At 47.7% G+C, this 16,607-nt stretch overlaps 1 pseudogene across 1 annotated transcript in view; it reads right to left on the bottom strand.

The window, feature by feature from the left end:
• The window catches only part of LOC308186514 (zinc finger CCCH domain-containing protein 11A-like), a 68,429-nt pseudogene extending 53,711 nt beyond the window's left edge, over positions 1 to 14,718 (bottom strand). The window contains exons 1-3 of the transcript XR_013956150.1: positions 11,221 to 14,718; positions 10,691 to 10,749; positions 7,013 to 10,483 (exon numbers count right to left, since the gene is read on the bottom strand). The product of XR_013956150.1 is annotated as a zinc finger CCCH domain-containing protein 11A-like (transcript). The remainder of the gene's footprint in view (positions 1 to 7,012; positions 10,484 to 10,690; positions 10,750 to 11,220) is intronic.
• Between the last annotated feature and the right edge of the window lie 1,889 nt (positions 14,719 to 16,607).

The raw sequence follows: 16,607 nt of genomic DNA, 5'->3' as shown, positions 1-16,607 counted from the left end.
GTGGTGGCAAATCCTTATACTTTATTGAGTCGCATATCTCCCAAACATACCTGGTATAGTGTAATAGATCTGAAAGATGCATTTTGGGCCTGCCCTCTGGATGAGAGATCCAGAGATTATTTTGCCTTCGAGTGGGAGGACCCCGAAACGGGACGAAAACAACAATTAAGATGGACTGTGCTACCACAGGGGTTTACAGAGTCACCAAATCTATTTGGACAAACCTTAGAAAAAATTTTACAAGATTTCACGTTACCTAGGGGGGTCAAATTATTGCAATATGTGGATGATCTATTAATAGCAGGAGAAACTGAAGAGGGAACCCGAGAAGCTACTATTAAATTGCTAAACTTTTTAGGGGAAAGGAGATTAAAGGTGTCTCGATCGAAATTACAGTTTGTGGAACAGGAAGTAAAATACTTGGGGCACTGGCTGAGTAAGGGAAAAAAGAAATTAGATCCTGACAGGGTATTAGGGATTCTATCTTTAAGACCCCCACAAACTAAAAAGGAAATTCGGCAAGTATTGGGATTATTAGGATATTGTAGACCGTGGCTTGAAGGCTACAGTGAAAAGGTCAAATTCTTATATGAGAAATTAACTAATAACCAGCTTAAGTGGTTCACAGAGGATGATCAGAAATTTGAGGAAATAAAAAGGGCTTTAATACAGGCACCTGTACTGAGCCTTCCGGATCTGGAAAAACCTTTCTATCTCTTTGTAAATACATCGAACCAAACAGCATATGGAGTTCTCACTCAAGATTGGGCAGGGATTAAGAAACCTGTAGGGTATTGCTCTAGGTTGCTTGATCCAGTAAGTAGAGGGTGGCCTGCTTGTCTTCAAGCTCTGGTCGCTACAGCATTACTAATAGAAGAAGTTAGGAAGATTACCTTTAGTGCTCCTTTAAAGGTGTATACTCCACACAATGTTAGAAGTGTCTTACAGCAAAAAGCAGAAAAATGGTTAACGGATAGTCGGATCCTAAAGTATGAAGCAATACTAATTGACTCACCTGACTTAGAACTGAGGGTAACCTCTGCTCAGAGCCCAGCACAATTTTTGTTCGGAGAACCACAGGAGGGAGTACAACATAACTGTTTAGAGGTAATTGAGACTCAGACAACAGTGAGGCCGGATTTAAAGGATGCTGAGTTGGAGAAAGGAGAGGCACTGTTTGTAGATGGCTCCTCCCGAGTAGTGGAAGGAAAAAGAAAATCAGGATATGCAATAATTAATAAGAACTTAGAACCTGTGGAATCCGGACCTTTGAGCCCATCATGGTCAGCTCAGGCTTGTGAGCTGTATGCCCTATGTAGGGCCCTGGAACTATTAAAAGGGAAAAGTGGGACGATATATACAGACTCTAAATATGCATATGGGGTGGTCCATACTTTTGGAAAAATTTGGGAAGAAAGAGGTCTAATTAATACTCAAGGGAGGAATCTTATACATCAAGAGTTAATAATAAAAATTTTAAGGGCATTAAGAGAACCAAAGGAGATAGCAGTGGTACATGTAAGAGGACACCAAAAGGGATTGGATTATCGAATCAGAGGAAATAATCTAGCAGATAAGGAGGCCCAGGAAGCAGCCCTGAGGACTCAGGTTGTTAAAATCAATGTGATACGAGAGGAAGAAAGGCGAGAAAGAGAAGAAAAGAAATTTACCCCTGAAGAACAAGCAAAATTGGAGAAAATAGGGGCTAAGTTAGAACAAGGAGAATGGACACTGCCTGACGGGCGAGAGATATTGCCAAAAGCCTATGCGAGGCAAATACTGGAACGTTTACATGCACAAACACATTGGGGTATGAAGGCATTAAGCGATCATTTCCTTAAACAATTTGGTTGCATTGGAATTTTTGAAATAGCGAAACAAGTTACACAAGGTTGTTTAACTTGTCAGAAAATAAATAAGAAAGTGTTTCGACAAGCAGCTATGGGAGGGAGAAAAACAGCTTATAGGCCTTTCGAGAAAGTACAAGTTGATTTCACTGAATTGCCCAAGGTAGGGAGAATGAAATATCTATTGGTAATCGTAGATCATTTAACACAATGGGTAGAAGCTTATCCTGTAGCACGAGCTACTGCACAGACAGTGGTAAAAATTTTATTGGAACATTTAATACCAAGGTATGGGATAATCCAGTACATTGATTCTGATCAGGGCACACACTTTACTTCTAAAATAATAAAATTGTTGTGTCAATCATTAGGTATTCAGTGGGAATACCACACTCCCTGGCACCCACAGAGCTCAGGGAAAGTAGAAAGGATGAATCAAACAATAAAACAACAATTGACTAAGTTAATGATCGAGACACAGCTGCCCTGGACGAAATGCTTACCATTGGCACTTTTAAACATAAGAACTAAACCACACAGTGAGACTGGATTATCATCATATGAAATGTTATATGGTATGCCTTATTCTCAAGGGATGCCCCTAGGGAACAATGTAATTGAGGATCATAGTATCCAGAAATACATAATTACCATTGGAAGGAGATTACAAGAGCTAAGAGAAATTGGGATGATGACTCAGACACCACCTTTAGGATTTGCTATTCATAAGATACAACCAGGAGACAAGGTCTTAATAAAAACCTGGAGAGAAGAATCATTGAACCCCCGATGGGAGGGACCGTACCTTGTTTTACTTACTACTGAAACAGCTGTGAGAACGGCAGAAAGGGGTTGGACCCACGCATCCAGAATAAAAGGACCAATAACTACCGAAGCCTGGAGGGTTGAGTCCACTCCTGGGGAACTGAAACTGAGATTAAAGAGGAACTGATATCCCAGCAATAAGGTTCTGCATGAATTAAGGGCACTGGATAAAGAGGACAAGTCTGAAGGGAGGAAAGGGAGAAGGCAAGACCGGGGTAGGACCCTCCACTGCGGTGTGTATGGTCTACCGAGGGAGGCAACCCCTATGGGTATTGACTGCCGAGTGAGAGGGCCTCGACCGGACTTCTCCCGCGCTAAGATCAGGTTGTCCTGAGAAAAGTATCATGAGAATCTCTTAAACCCATAATGAAATTGTGATTAGTTTTTCCAGGAGCTGGATCACCCCGAAGGGCTGAATGGTAACACAAGCTCTGAAACGGGCCCGACCTCATGATTGAAGGCGTTTCCCACACTCTCAAGATTGGACGACGAAAAAGGATAAGAAATGCTATACTTTCTGGTATTGTTTTTACAGGGGCAATTGGGCCATGGGCAACAATGGAGGAATAACTTTTTCACTTTGGGGGAGGAAGTGGCTAGGGCCTTTAACCTTAGTAACTGCTGGATTTGTGGAGGACCGGGGGGAACTGAAAGTTGGCCCTGGGTAGCAGGCCCAGTTGAACCCAAGTGGTGGGTCAGTAATCTGAGCGAAGTTCATAATGGGACGCAATTTTGGAAAGAGGAAGGAGGCCCATGGCGGTTACACTCGTCAGCTCGGGGTGTATACTGCTTGAACAGAACAGGAACAGTGGCGGTGGGAAAAAGCATTTGCAATTGGACTCTGTCACCTGGATATGATTGTACCGATCCTGGATGTAGTCCTATAAACTGTACAGCACGTAGTGGGAAATGGAACACCACACATGTTCAGCTGAGAAATGGGACTTGGCTGAAATGCTCATACAGAGAATTTTTTGGATCCGGATGTAAAACTGTGGCAAGAGCCCAAGCGGGGGGACAATTCGATAGTCGAATCTTAGACTGTCAACATGATAACACAACTAAGGAACAGCATGTGGTGCGGGTCTATCGCTGGAGATGGCAGAATGAGAATGGGAGGCGAGTGTTCTTTAAGCATTTCTGGTCAGCTTATAATATAACTGGCCACCAAGGAGAACTGAATTGTGACTGTAAGTGGAAACCCGATGCGGGAGCTTGGAAGTGCGCATATACGAGTACGAACGGGGCAGACATTGTAACAGGACCACTCGGTAACAAGGACACTCTGTATTATCACGCCCCAAGGGCTAAAAAGGGATGGAATGGTCCTTTTCCAAATGGGACATGGGCCCTAAAGGGACATTATTGGGTGTGTGGCAAACATGCTTACAAGAGGCTACCTGAAAATTGGTCGGGAATATGCTATGTGGGGTACATAAGACCCTTGTTCTTTTTATTGTCACAAACACAAGGAGATCATTTAGGAATAAGATTATATGATGACCTGAACAGAGTGAAACGATCTATAGATACTTCCTTAACCGGGGGTAGTGCCCAAAAATGGGGAAAGGATGAATGGCCTCCTGAAAGAATCATACAGCATTATGGGCCAGCCACCTGGAACCCGAATGAGTTGATATCAGGAGCCCGAGAACCTATTTATAATTTGAACCGAATAATTAGGTTGCAAGCTATCCTCGAGGTTGTAACAAATCAAACAGCGACAGCCTTGGATCTTTTGGCTGACCAATCCACTCAAATGAGAAATGCTATATTCCAACATAGAATGGTCTTAGACTATTTACTAGCAGAAGAAGGGGGAGTATGTGGAAAACTGAACGATTCTAATTGTTGTCTACAGATTGATGATAATGGAAAAGTGGTCAAGCAGATAACAAAGGAAATTAGAAAGTTAGCCCACGTCCCAGTACAAACTTGGAAGGGTATGGATTGGGATTTCTTTTCATGGTTGCCTGGTGAACCATGGGTTAAAAGGATGCTGTTTTTATTTTTATGTGGTATAGTGACATTATTGTTTATACCTTGTATGATACCTTGCTTTACGTTGTTGATACGGCGAGTAATAAATAGCACCCAATTTGTGATGACTTCAGTGGAGAGAAAAGGTGACGTGTCGATAATGATGCTTAAAAAGTGGACACCCCGAGAACTGACTGATGAAATCCAATTGTTACTGACAAAGGTTGAAGGAGAGACACGAATTGAAGATTAAAAAAAAAAAAAAAAAAAAAAAAAAGGGAGGAATTGTAAGAAATGGTCCAGCAATTCGTGCCACTAAGGGGTTTTGAAGGGTTAACATTGAGGCCTGGGTTTAGGCGAGAAAAGAACAAAGGGATTTCTTCGGAGAAAAAACTGCTGACTTTGCACGAATGTGCAGTAACTTCTGACAGCCGGCCAAGAGACCACTAGATAAGGAGGAAAAATATGAGCCTCCCTGTCTCCCTGTCCGAGCGGCCCCCGAGAAAGTAACAAAGACTGATAAGCGGGTGCACTTGGAAGGACGTCGGATTCGGGAAACCAATTATAATAACCTTGCCTCTTTTAGAAGTAGTAATAAATATGTATTAGCCTAGGAGTATAAAAAAATTAGATGCCTCACGTAACGGGTGTGCGTCCTGGTGGAGCAGAGACTCCCGGCGCACCCAGCGCTGTTTGCTTCCCTCTATTCATTTAATAAATTGTAAACTTTGATTGCAATCCTATTTGGGACTCAGTCATTTATAACAAAGATAACTAGTCCAAAGAAAACCTGTCTAGTTTGTTTTACAGGCTTGTCTTTCTCAGTATGGAACAAACTGACCTCCCTGGTCTAACTTTCCAGTTGGCTATTCTGCCTTTGTCCTGGAGAGAAGAGCAAGAAGGGAACAAAATATTTTTGCACTCCAAAAAATGCATTAGGGAAGGATTATCACACCTACCTAAGGGTAATTTCTTGTTTGTTTATAAAGCACAAAGTCTTTCTCTTGGACAGTCTCTGTTGCTGGCCTGTTTTGTGCCTTCCATTTATAATAAAGGTATTAAAGATGCTTACCCCGTTTTGGTGGTTTTTTTTTTTTTAGAACAGTGTAAGCGGACAGTCGGATGACAAGCAAGAAAGAACAGCATAAACTCCTTGTTGTGACCCTGCTTTTCAATCACCCAGCATCAGCCTGGCTGCAAAACAGTCTCCGCTGATTTACCTGCTTGTTAAAGCACCCCACAGGCTGCAAGTGTTGTGTGCTAGGTGTCAAACTATATTTAACGGTGCATAGGTAAACCATTCATCTTCCCATGGTCGAAGCACAGAACAGCCCCCTGCTAGCACAGCTCATCCTTGCTGTAACTGCTTTTAAACCTATTTGTTGGTAAGAAAAGAGCTCAGTACACCACCTTCACAGGGCAAAAATTCACATGGAAGAGCAGAAAAACCCAGAAGTGCTTCCTGAACTTCACGTTACCAACAGCACCATCGGATTTAGATCCTGGCCTGGCATCCAGGATGCACGGCCTGCAAGCACTGCTGCGATGTGGAAGTGCCAAGGCAGGTTTTTGGCCTGCCCTAAAACACTTTTTTTTTTTTTTTTTTACAAACAATACAAAGAGTGTGCCAGGTATGCTGTAATGCCCGTGTGCCAGGTCAATAGAGGATATCCAAACAACAGAGGCGCTTCTCCTAATTTCCCGCGTGAAAACACTTTCACAGCGTTCTTTTCACGAAGAAACCCCTCTCTATCTTCTCCAATGCTCCAGGACCTGCTGCAGCTGCAGCGGCTGCGCTGGTACAACCCGCATCTTTGACAAATCTTTTCAACAGTTCTGCTTTACCTCGGCACAGTTGAGGTCACTCCTCTTCCTCTTCCAGCTGAGGAAGCAGCTTGCGGGCTCTGCCACACGGTCGGTGCAGAAGCGAAAGCTGGGAACACAGCAGTCAAACTCTCACTGCTAACGAAGCCACCAGGGCAGAGGGCTGACACAGACCCGCCAGAGGCGAACCGTACCCGCTCTCCCTCCCGGCTGCGAGGCTCGCCGCAGCAGCCCCGACCCGAAGCACTCACAGTGCTTTGCTTGGTGATGTCACCGATGAGTCAGAGTCCCCAGATGAGCATCTGCCTTGCCACTCTTTAATGTTGGTGTTGTTTTTTGGTTGGTTGTTTGCTTGCTTTTGAAACTTATGCAGGTTATGGTAAACCTTCAGGTAAACCACAGATCAATGGGGAAGAAGTCCCACACGAGGGAAGGCCGTGCTTTTCTTCCAGGCAATGGCGCATGCTTTAACATGCTGCATTCAACAAAGAAGCTCTCTCCATTTTGCGCAGTGGCAACAGGCACGACTGCAACACACGCACGTGTAGGCAGCACCTGCAGGTCCCAAACCCTTAACCAATTTTTAGATAGCACCAATTTTTTATGTAGTTGCTTTCCCTTCATCCATAACCCCTTTTTTCCTTTCTTTGTATCGGGTGGCTCTCCTCCATTGTTCTCTCTGTCATTTTCCTCCCCAGTGTCTGAGCAGGCACTGGGAATCGTTTCCAGAGGAAGGGTACTGCTGAAGCTACAACATTTACTCTCAGGGAAAAGAGAGTATGTGAAAGAATACATACTTCCTTTCTTTTTCCTTTTTTTTTTTTTAAATCTCTGAAATCAACGCTGCGGCCTGGCAGCAAATAACTATGGGAGTAATGATGATTCCTCATCCTCACTGTAACGTTGTAGTTAATGTCATAAAGAAGCAATTTCCCCAGACAGTGGCCATTTGAGATGGGAAGGGGCAGTAAGAGGAAGTTTTCCTTAGACTAGCTCTTCCCCCAGAACACCTCGCCATCCAGCAACAAATTCAATTCACCTGCTCCGCCTGATCAGTCAAACGCGCGTCCGACTCCAGCACACGCCACAGCGGTGGTTCTGACGTGGTTTGAGAATCACCTATCCGCAGAATATCTCGGGTTTGTACACTCAAATAACGCAGTCTTTTCCAAATAAGGCCCAGAGCTCACACTCCGAGTGCAGCCTAACAGCACCAGAGGGCCGGTAGGCTAAACATTCCCATCCTGGCAACAGGACTGACCCGGGCAACAGTAAGCATCCCTTCTGCACTTTCATTGTGAACATCAGCATAAGGAAACAGAGACCTCCTCGATCCAAGTTTGAACAAACCCAAGCGGGTTTGAACAACCCAAGCGGGTTGTTTTCAGCAAACTAACGGAGAAATTAAGGTGACAACCGCGTGCATCCAGAGTTAGTCAGATCCCGAAGGCAGTTCCTTTGGGAAACGCAGGAGCAGCGCGCCAGATGACGGCTACCTTACAGCGCACCCCTCAGAGGCACTGCTACGAAAGGAAGGCAGAAGGTTGGAACTCAAAATAACTCGCAAGGCGGGTTAAGGGGGAAGCTTTAATTTCCTGAGCAGAACCTCCCCCCTGAAGACAGCCCAGGGACTCTTTGCTTCCCCAGGGAGACGGCAGGGACAGGGCAGGGAGGTGGGATGGAGGGACATAGGGCCAGATGGATGGCCAGACGGCCGGATGGATGGACAGACGGCCAGACGGACGGCCAGACGGCCCAAAAGGCCTGAGCAAGGGCTGCGGAGCGGGAGGGAAGGGCAGGGCAAGGGGAAGGGCGGCCCTGGGCCTGACAGGGCACCTTGGGCCTAACCCCGGGCAGCAGCTCCCCGTCTCACAGGGCCCGCGGGGGGCTGCCTGTAACAGGAGATGCGGGCAGGTAAATTTTACAAGCACTGCATCACAAATACCCTGCAACACCTGAACTATTCACTGGGACAGCCTCCTTCCTCACCTCCTGAAAGCTCCAGCTGGCAAACCAAGGACAAAATGAAAGGCAGATGTGGAGGACCTCGTAAGATACTGTTTTGTTCCCTACGTGCCCACTGCTGGTGACACGTAATGCCTCCTGTTCCCGAACGACATTGGCACGTTACATCTTTACTACATGCTGAAAGGAACTCAGCAACTTGAACACAACTTAGAATTACCCATCCCGGCAGCAGGCTGTCCAGCTGAAGCTGCTTTAGCCAATCAAGTGTGTCGTGCTGCCCCTCAAAGGTTTCTTCCTGGGAACGTCTGCTGTGACACTCCTGACGTATTACTTCTCGGAATGGCAGAACTGCGCTGGGTAGGCCCCACAGCAAGACTCGTATTTCTGTCCTTCCCTTTCAGGAAAGGATCTCCCACCTTGAATTTATTAATTTTCATGATGATGATACACAAATTGAAGTTTTGAAAAACTGAATGCTGATTAACAGATTTCTAGCACAGCCTGTGCATCAAAATTCATTTCTCTCCATTTAGGTAATCTTAGTTTCTGAGTTACAGTTACAGTCAAAATTTTTCTTCTTCGATTTTTTTCTTTTTTCTTTTTTTTTGTGATCAGAAAAACGAGGGGACTGGCTGTCCCAAGCCAGCCGGGGAACTTCTCTTTGGTCGATGCATCAAGCAACTCAGCTCTCTTGGGGAAACTTAAATAGAAAAGACAGATCTCCAAACGGATAAAAAAAATAAATCAAATGGTAAAAACCCAACCGACACATCTGATACCCCAGCTTATTGAACAGCACAAGGGTTTAATCTACAGGCTCTGTCCAAAGCAGCAAGAAGTGACAGATTTAATCCAAACCAGTTGCCCGCTCTCACTCTCTGATCTGGAGACGTTATTGGACAAGCATGCGTAGCAGTAACACTTGTAAACACTGGGTTACTGCACCACAGCCCCAAATCCCTCACGGGCCCACTAAGATACTTTTACTGACTGATCCACAATAAGCACTCCCAAAAAGATTCTCAACAAGTTAAACCCTGTTTAGAAAGAATCTGAGGAACCTGTCACTGCAGCAACAAAGGGCTGCAATTGCATGCAAAATCTCCAACACCCTCCTTAGCACCCTGCTAGCTCAAGGACTGTGTGGGGCTTCCGTGCCCTGAACGAGTCCACCCTGGCCACGTAATGCAGATGTAATGGTCAAGAAAGCACATAGCGTTATCGAAACTTATCAGATCCACAGCAAAAAGAAAAGCCCACGCTTCTATATTTCTCCTCCTTCTCCATTCACAGAAGGAAGAGACTGAAAACAAGCAGATTTGTGGTTTACATTTACAGTTAATGTGAAAAATGGCTATTTGTGAAATACATCACGTATTGTTTCAAGCTACAAACAACTCGCTCCCACAAAGGAAGGACTTTTGACCTCAGCATGCAACCCCAGTTACAAATAACTTCCTATCTACCAGCGGGCCGCGTTCCCCTGGCACTCAGTCACTCCGCAGCACGGCAGCCACCTTTGTTCTAAGGATGGCAAATTCTACTTAGAAACGCTCTGTAGAAGAGTGATGCTGTCCCCTTTTAACACGATACGGCCTGCAGCACAGAGAAGGGAAAGAGGGGATTAGAGAGAGCCCAGAACCTGAGAATAATCTCGTGTTTTCAGAAAGTGTTTCGTGTGGTTGAGCAGGGTTTTGCCCATCACGCAGAGTGCAGGCCGCCTGGTATTACACGTTTCAAAGACCAGAACTGGTCTCAGGCAGGGACAGATTCTCCTTCATTCAGCAAAATCAGCAGCTCAAAAATCATCAGGGACAGAGATGTAGCCAGGAATTGCTCACTGAACTTCAACAGCAAGGCTCGTCACACGGTTGGTACCTCTCAGTGCTGCTACCTAGAAGGCTCACCCGGGCAGGTTTCAGACCGCGCGTCACTCGGGTTGCACAGACACACGACACACCCAGCTGTTTCCTTGATTTTGTCTTGGAGTGAATCTCCTCTGCGTCGTCCAGCGCCAAATTCACGTACTCGTCAAAGCCCTAGAAATCGGCAACAGTGGCAATTAGTTCAGCAACAACACGAACCATCGTCAGCTTTGCTGAGCCAGGCTGGACAATGAAGACTAATTGTTAGAGAAGCACGATTTCTTTTTTCCCTTGGGCTAGTTTTTCTTGACAAGAAAAAACAGGATTGTGAATGAGGGAAAACAAACTAACGACGTAACGTGGGGTCGTGCTGACACTCACGATGATGCAGCCTTCTATCCGCACGTTCACTTGCTCAGCCACACCTGGATCCTCGAGCTCTGCAGAACGAAGGAGGAGAGTAAACTGGAACACAAACACCGCGAGCAGTTTTGTTCTCTCTCGTGTGTTCAGAAATACCCGCTAACCATAGCCGCTAGAGCTCCCAAACACTCCAAGGAGCAACTCTCAGGGGCAGTTTCAATTAACAGTCTGACATTTTAGAGTCTTATATGACTGGGTGAATACTACACGTTTGCTGAAGGACACGTTTCCAGTCACAAGGGAACACTCCTGCACGCCCGGCTGCACGATCCCACTCCCGTTAACACGAGGGCGAAACGCCGGGCTGCGCAGCAGCTCCTTGTACCCACCAGCACGCCGCACAGCTCTCCATTCCCCACAAACCTGCCCCGAGCAACGGGTGGGAGCCGAAAACTCAGCGAGGGAGATCCCCGGACCCTCCCCGCTCCCCCCACCCCCCCCAAATCCCCATCCCCATCCCCTCCCCGTCCTCTCCCCGCGCTACTCACGCTCTGCAGGTAGCGGAAGATGAGGTTCTGGGGCGCTGCGTGAAGGGCTCAGCACGGGGACAAGAGCTCCAGGCCCGGGACAAGGCCTCAGGACAAGGCCTCAAACCCTGCAACGAGGCCCCAGGGCCCCGGGACAAGGCCTCAAGGCCCGGGCCGAGACCCCTGAGGCCGGGGCCGCCCCCCACCCGCTCCCCCGTCGCTCCCCGGCCGCAGGAAGGCTACGATGGGCTGCACCATCACCTTCTGCACCTTCTGGTCCTGCCCGCGGTACGCCATGGCTGCCGCCGCCTCGCTGCTCCCGCCGCCCCTGCTGGGCCGCCTCCGGAAGCCCCTGAGGCCGGGCGGGAGCGCGCAAGGGACGCTGGGATGCTGGAGGAGCGTGGGGGGCCGCTCTAGCAGGCCGGGAGGACCGCGTCTCTATGGTTGCAGGCAGGGGTCCCTGCGCTAGCTTTATTGGCGAGCAGCGAGGCTGGGGGGGGGAGGGGGGCAAGACAGCCTTAAATAAAATACGAATATAAAAAGTTTTATAAATGGCTGAGTCCCAAATAGGATTACAATCAAAGTTTACAATTTATTAAACGAATAGAGGCAAGCAAGCAGCGCTGGGTGCGCCGGGAGTCTCTGCTCCCCCAGGACGCACGCCTGTTACGTAAGGCGGCTGGTTTTGATGCTCCCAGGCTAATACATATTCATTACTACTTCGAGAAGAGGCAGGGTTATTAGAATTGGTTTCCGGAATCCGAAACCCCTCCCAGGGGCGCCTGCGTACCAGTCTCTGGTGGTCTCTCGGGGCTTGCTCGGGCTGAATGCTGGTTGTCTTCCTCTCAGGCTTTTGTCCTTCAATTGTCCTTCAGCTCCCCCTTCCTCCTCGTTTGGGAGCCTCTGCGCCGGATTTCAGAAACTCTAGCAACATCCCCTGCAGTAGTCAGCACTTTTCCCTAAAAACCCCTTTGTTCTCTTATCACCTAGACCCGGGCCTCGATGGTAACCCTTCAAATCCCTTAGTGACACAAATTGCTGGACCATTCCTTACAAAAGGAAGGATAAAATATGTAGAGGAGCAATGGCACCCGCGAAAGCCCGGCACCGCGGGCAGAGGCAGCGAAGGTTGACGGCAGAACAGTGCTCGGTTTGAACACGGAGAGGGAAAGCGAGGGGAAGGTGGCCGAAGCTGGCCACAGTCTCTGAGCTCTCCTCCTCCTGATTGTTTTCTCTCAAAGCCATTTCTGTCTGTGTGCGGGCACCCGGAGCCGGCAGAAGTCCCCGTGAAGTCCTTCGGCAGGACGGAGGGCTGCGTGGGCTCCAGTGAGAGAGGGAGTTAGGAGAATCTTATCAAGTAGAGATAGAGCGCTGACAGCGTTAAACTAGGATGCTACTTAGTGTCTTTGCTAACTATGGTGCATTGTGCCAATTAACTAAAGCAAGAAGCCTTGGGCCCCTTACCAAGGTCAGTCTCCTAATAAGAGAGTGAGCCTGTCTTAAGAAACTGGGAGAAACTGGTCCTGCAGATGGACAAGAGCCAAGGAGCAACTGAGTCTGTGCAAAGACAAGAGGTCAACTAGCGGTGACGAGGAAGAGTCATCAATCTTCATGCCCACGACCTCCCGTGCTGCCCAGCGCTGAATAAACATACCTACTTTACAATCTCACTGATTGTGGAGTCCCTTTTCCGCAAGTCACTAGCAGCGGTTTCTTCCGCAGAGGTTTTCCCAGAGCCGCTTCAAAGCTTCCCTCGCGGAGCTGGGGCGTCGCAGGGGGTCGTCAAAGCACGCACACACACACACACACACACACACACACACACACAGGCGTTGTTGTCCAAACAGAAAGTATTTACAACAAATTCGACAAGCGGTTTTCCTCTGCCAGCAGCAAATGCCTGAGGGCCCCTACAGCTTCACAAATCATAGCACAAAGAGCCTAAAGTTCCTCTAAAATTTAGGGAAATGATTCAAAATAGATCTGCTAGGGGAAAACGATCACTGGCGGCAGGGTACACAATACACGCGAGTCTCAGCTCTCCTCCGCAGGGTCAGTGCCCACGCCCAAGTGCGACGCTGATGGCACCCGAACATTTGCTGTAGCAGGCAGCAGAGCCAGCAGCTCAGGGGAGCAATTTTAAAAACCAGGAGGCACTTAAACCAACCCTTAATTGACCCAGTTACTGCAGGAGAGTCCCGACTACTCGCCCTGGAGTCCTACTGTCACCAGCAAAAAGCACCAACCAAAGCTTGGGGGAACTTTGGTACAGCACAAGAGAAGGGAGTGGGGGTAGCGTAGCCGTATCGCAGAGCTGCTGCTTTTCACACCATTTTATCATCCCTGATAATTGAAAGTAAGGCCGGGTGGGCTGACCCCACCACCACCACTCCTGGCAGCATGTTTGGTCCACAGTGCTAGAATAATTATTTTGCTCCCTCCCGCCCCTACAGCTTCATCATCTGAAAAGATTACAGTCAAAACAATGGCATACACAAATAAAAGTCAAGAGTTGACATAGTAACTCCGGGATTTGGGTATCAACTGTCCGAGAAATCAGAACACTCAGGCTTCACAATGTGCCCAACATCGAGCTGTGCCAAGGGGGGGCGGAAGGAAGAAGCTTTCCGTTTAAGCCTTCAGAGCATCGCTCCATCACTACGTCAATTCACAGCCACCACAGCGTGCCGATGGACATCTTTCTGTGCCAAAAGAAACAAGTGCTTTGTCCTCTTGATATCAAAGGTAGCCACCTATAGTTACGGAACCATGCACAAGACCTTAACTCTGACCAGCAGGAAAACTTAGGACAACTGAGTGCAGATCCTGCCAATTTCTACCAGTTCCAACTGTGCTTTAAGTCTCATTGCAAAGCCTCAGTTAGAAAAAGGATCACCTCAGGGTATCCAACAAGAAGAAGAGTTGTTTTCTTTTTTTTTTTTTTTTTTTTTTTAATATACCATAGGACTATGCAGTTCAATCATCAATCATCTTGGAAAGCTCAAGGAGGAGGTCATCCTCATCCTTCCCTGGGTCCAAGTCGAGCTCGGCTTCCAGTATGCCGTCTGAGAGTTCCCAAAGTAGCATCTCTAAATCCTCGTCTACAGATACGGGCGCGTTGCCTGTGGAACTCAGCCGGCGTGTCCTTGCTTCTTCTAGCTGGGAAGAAGCTGAAGTCGAGCTTGAGAACTCCATTGGCTCCACGGATTCTGCCTGGCTTCCAAGATGTGCTTGAGGTCTTGGCAGAGCAAGGAAGAGAACAATCAGTATATGCCATTTCTTAACGGGAAATCCCTTTTCTGCAAACCGGCTCTTAAAACCGTAGCCAACCCCTCCTGCACTTCAATCTTACCCAGGGATTGTTATTCAATTAACCCAGGGCTACATTTAGAGCCCAATATATTAGCAGGTACATTTTTCAGTTTGGGGGTTTCTCTGTGAAGCCAGAGCACCCGGAGTCTAGCAAAGATGGGAAACCAACATGGCCTCCCGGAAGCCCAGTGTCCGAGAACTACATCTCCCGGCATGCTCTGGGAAAACAATATGGACTCCCGGAAACCCGGTGGCCAAGAACTACATTTCCCAGCACTCCCCAGAAAACTGAGCCTCGCACCTTGCCGTAGGACGCCATTTTTTGCTCTGTTACATTACCGGTTTCGTGTTTATGGAGGGTTTTCCCGCCGTTTTGGGGGGTTTCCCCTCAATTTCGGGTTTTCAGCTCTCCATTTCAGAGTTCTTCCCCGCAATTTTGGGGTTCCTTCCCCTAATTTGGTGCTTCGCCCCCCCCCCACTTTTGGGGTTCCCCCTCCATTTTGGGGATTCCCCCCAATTCCAAGCCCCCCACAATTTTGGAGGCCCCCACCATCCTTTCTTGGCCTGCCACCCTAATATTAAGGTTCTTTCCCCCAATGTTGGGGTTCTCACCACATGTTTGAGGTTCCTTCCCTTAATTTGGGGCTTAGCTCCCCGGGATCTGGGGCTTTAACCCCAATTTTGGGGGTCCCCCCCAAGTTTGGGGATTCCTCCCCAGGTCTGGGGGGGGTCCACATTCAATTCTGGAATTTCACACTTCCATTTAAGTCTTCTTCCCCCCAATTTGGGGGTTCGCCCACCCAATTTTGGGGGTTCCTCCCCTAATTTGGGGGGGACACAACCGATTTTAGAGTCCCCCACCCTCCTTTTTTGGGTTCCCCCCTAATATTAAAAGTTCTTCCGCCCAATTTTGGGGGACCCCACAATTTTGACGTTCCTTCCCCTAACTTGGGGCTTCAACCCTTCAATTTTGGGGGGGGCTCCCACCCTCTTATTTTGGCCTTCCGCCCTAATATTAGGCCTAACCCCTAAGAACCTTGACCCCTAACGCTATGGCAACCACAGATCTAACCCTAACCCCTACCCCAACAAACCCTAGAAACCCTAACCCTAAAAACCCTTACAGCCCTAACCCGATAAAATTTACCACACTAAACCCCTGAAGACTGTTCTGGGGGGTCCACATTCAATTCTGGAATTTCACACTTCCATTTAAGTGTTCTGCCCCCCCAATATGGGGGTTCGCCCACCCAATTTTGGGGGTTCCTCCCCTAATTGGGGGGGACACAACCAATTTTGGGGGGGACACAACCAATTTGGGGGGGTCCCCCCAATTTTAGAGTCCCCCACCCTCCTTTTTTGGGTTTCCCCCAATATTAAGAGCTCTTCCGCCCAATTTTGGGGGACCCCACAATTTTGACGTTTCTTCCCCTAAATTGGGGCTTCGACCCTTCAATTTTGGGGGGGGCTCCCCCCTTAGTTTGGCCTTCCACCCTAATATTGGGCCTTACCCCTAAGAACCCTGACCCCTAACACTACGGCTCCCACGGATCTAACCCTAACCCCTACCCCAAAAAACCCTAGAAACCCTAACCCTAAAAACCCTTACAGTCCTAACCCGATAAAATTTACCACACTAGACCTACGCCTAAAAGCCCTAACCCTAAAAATTAAGACCCTCTAAACCCTAACCCAAAACGTAAAGATTCTCAAAGCCCTAACGCTGGAGACCCTAACCTTAAAAAAAAAAAAATAAGACCTTAAAACCCTAACCCTAAATACCTGACCATAACTAAAACCCTAAGACCCTAACCCTAAAAACCCTATCAACACTAAAACCACAAAATACTTTAAAACCTTAACACACTAACCCCCAAACCCTAACCCTTATAACTCCAACCCTAACAACCTTAAAATCCTAACCCTAAACCCTGGAAACCCTAACCCTGAAACCCAACCCTAGTGCCTTAGCCCTGAAACCTTAAAACCCTAACACCTTATTAGAAACACTCTGTAACCAATACCATAGGCTCAGGCAAGTATCTCAGTGAGGTAGCATTTTTATTCACGATTGCAATGGCAGGCGTCCCACAAGC

The sequence above is a fragment of the Anser brachyrhynchus genome, assembly GCF_964034855.1.
Source record: "Anser brachyrhynchus genome assembly, contig: SCAFFOLD_106, whole genome shotgun sequence".
Lineage (NCBI taxonomy): Eukaryota > Metazoa > Chordata > Aves > Anseriformes > Anatidae > Anser > Anser brachyrhynchus.
This window is presented reverse-complemented; position numbering and strand designations above follow the sequence as displayed.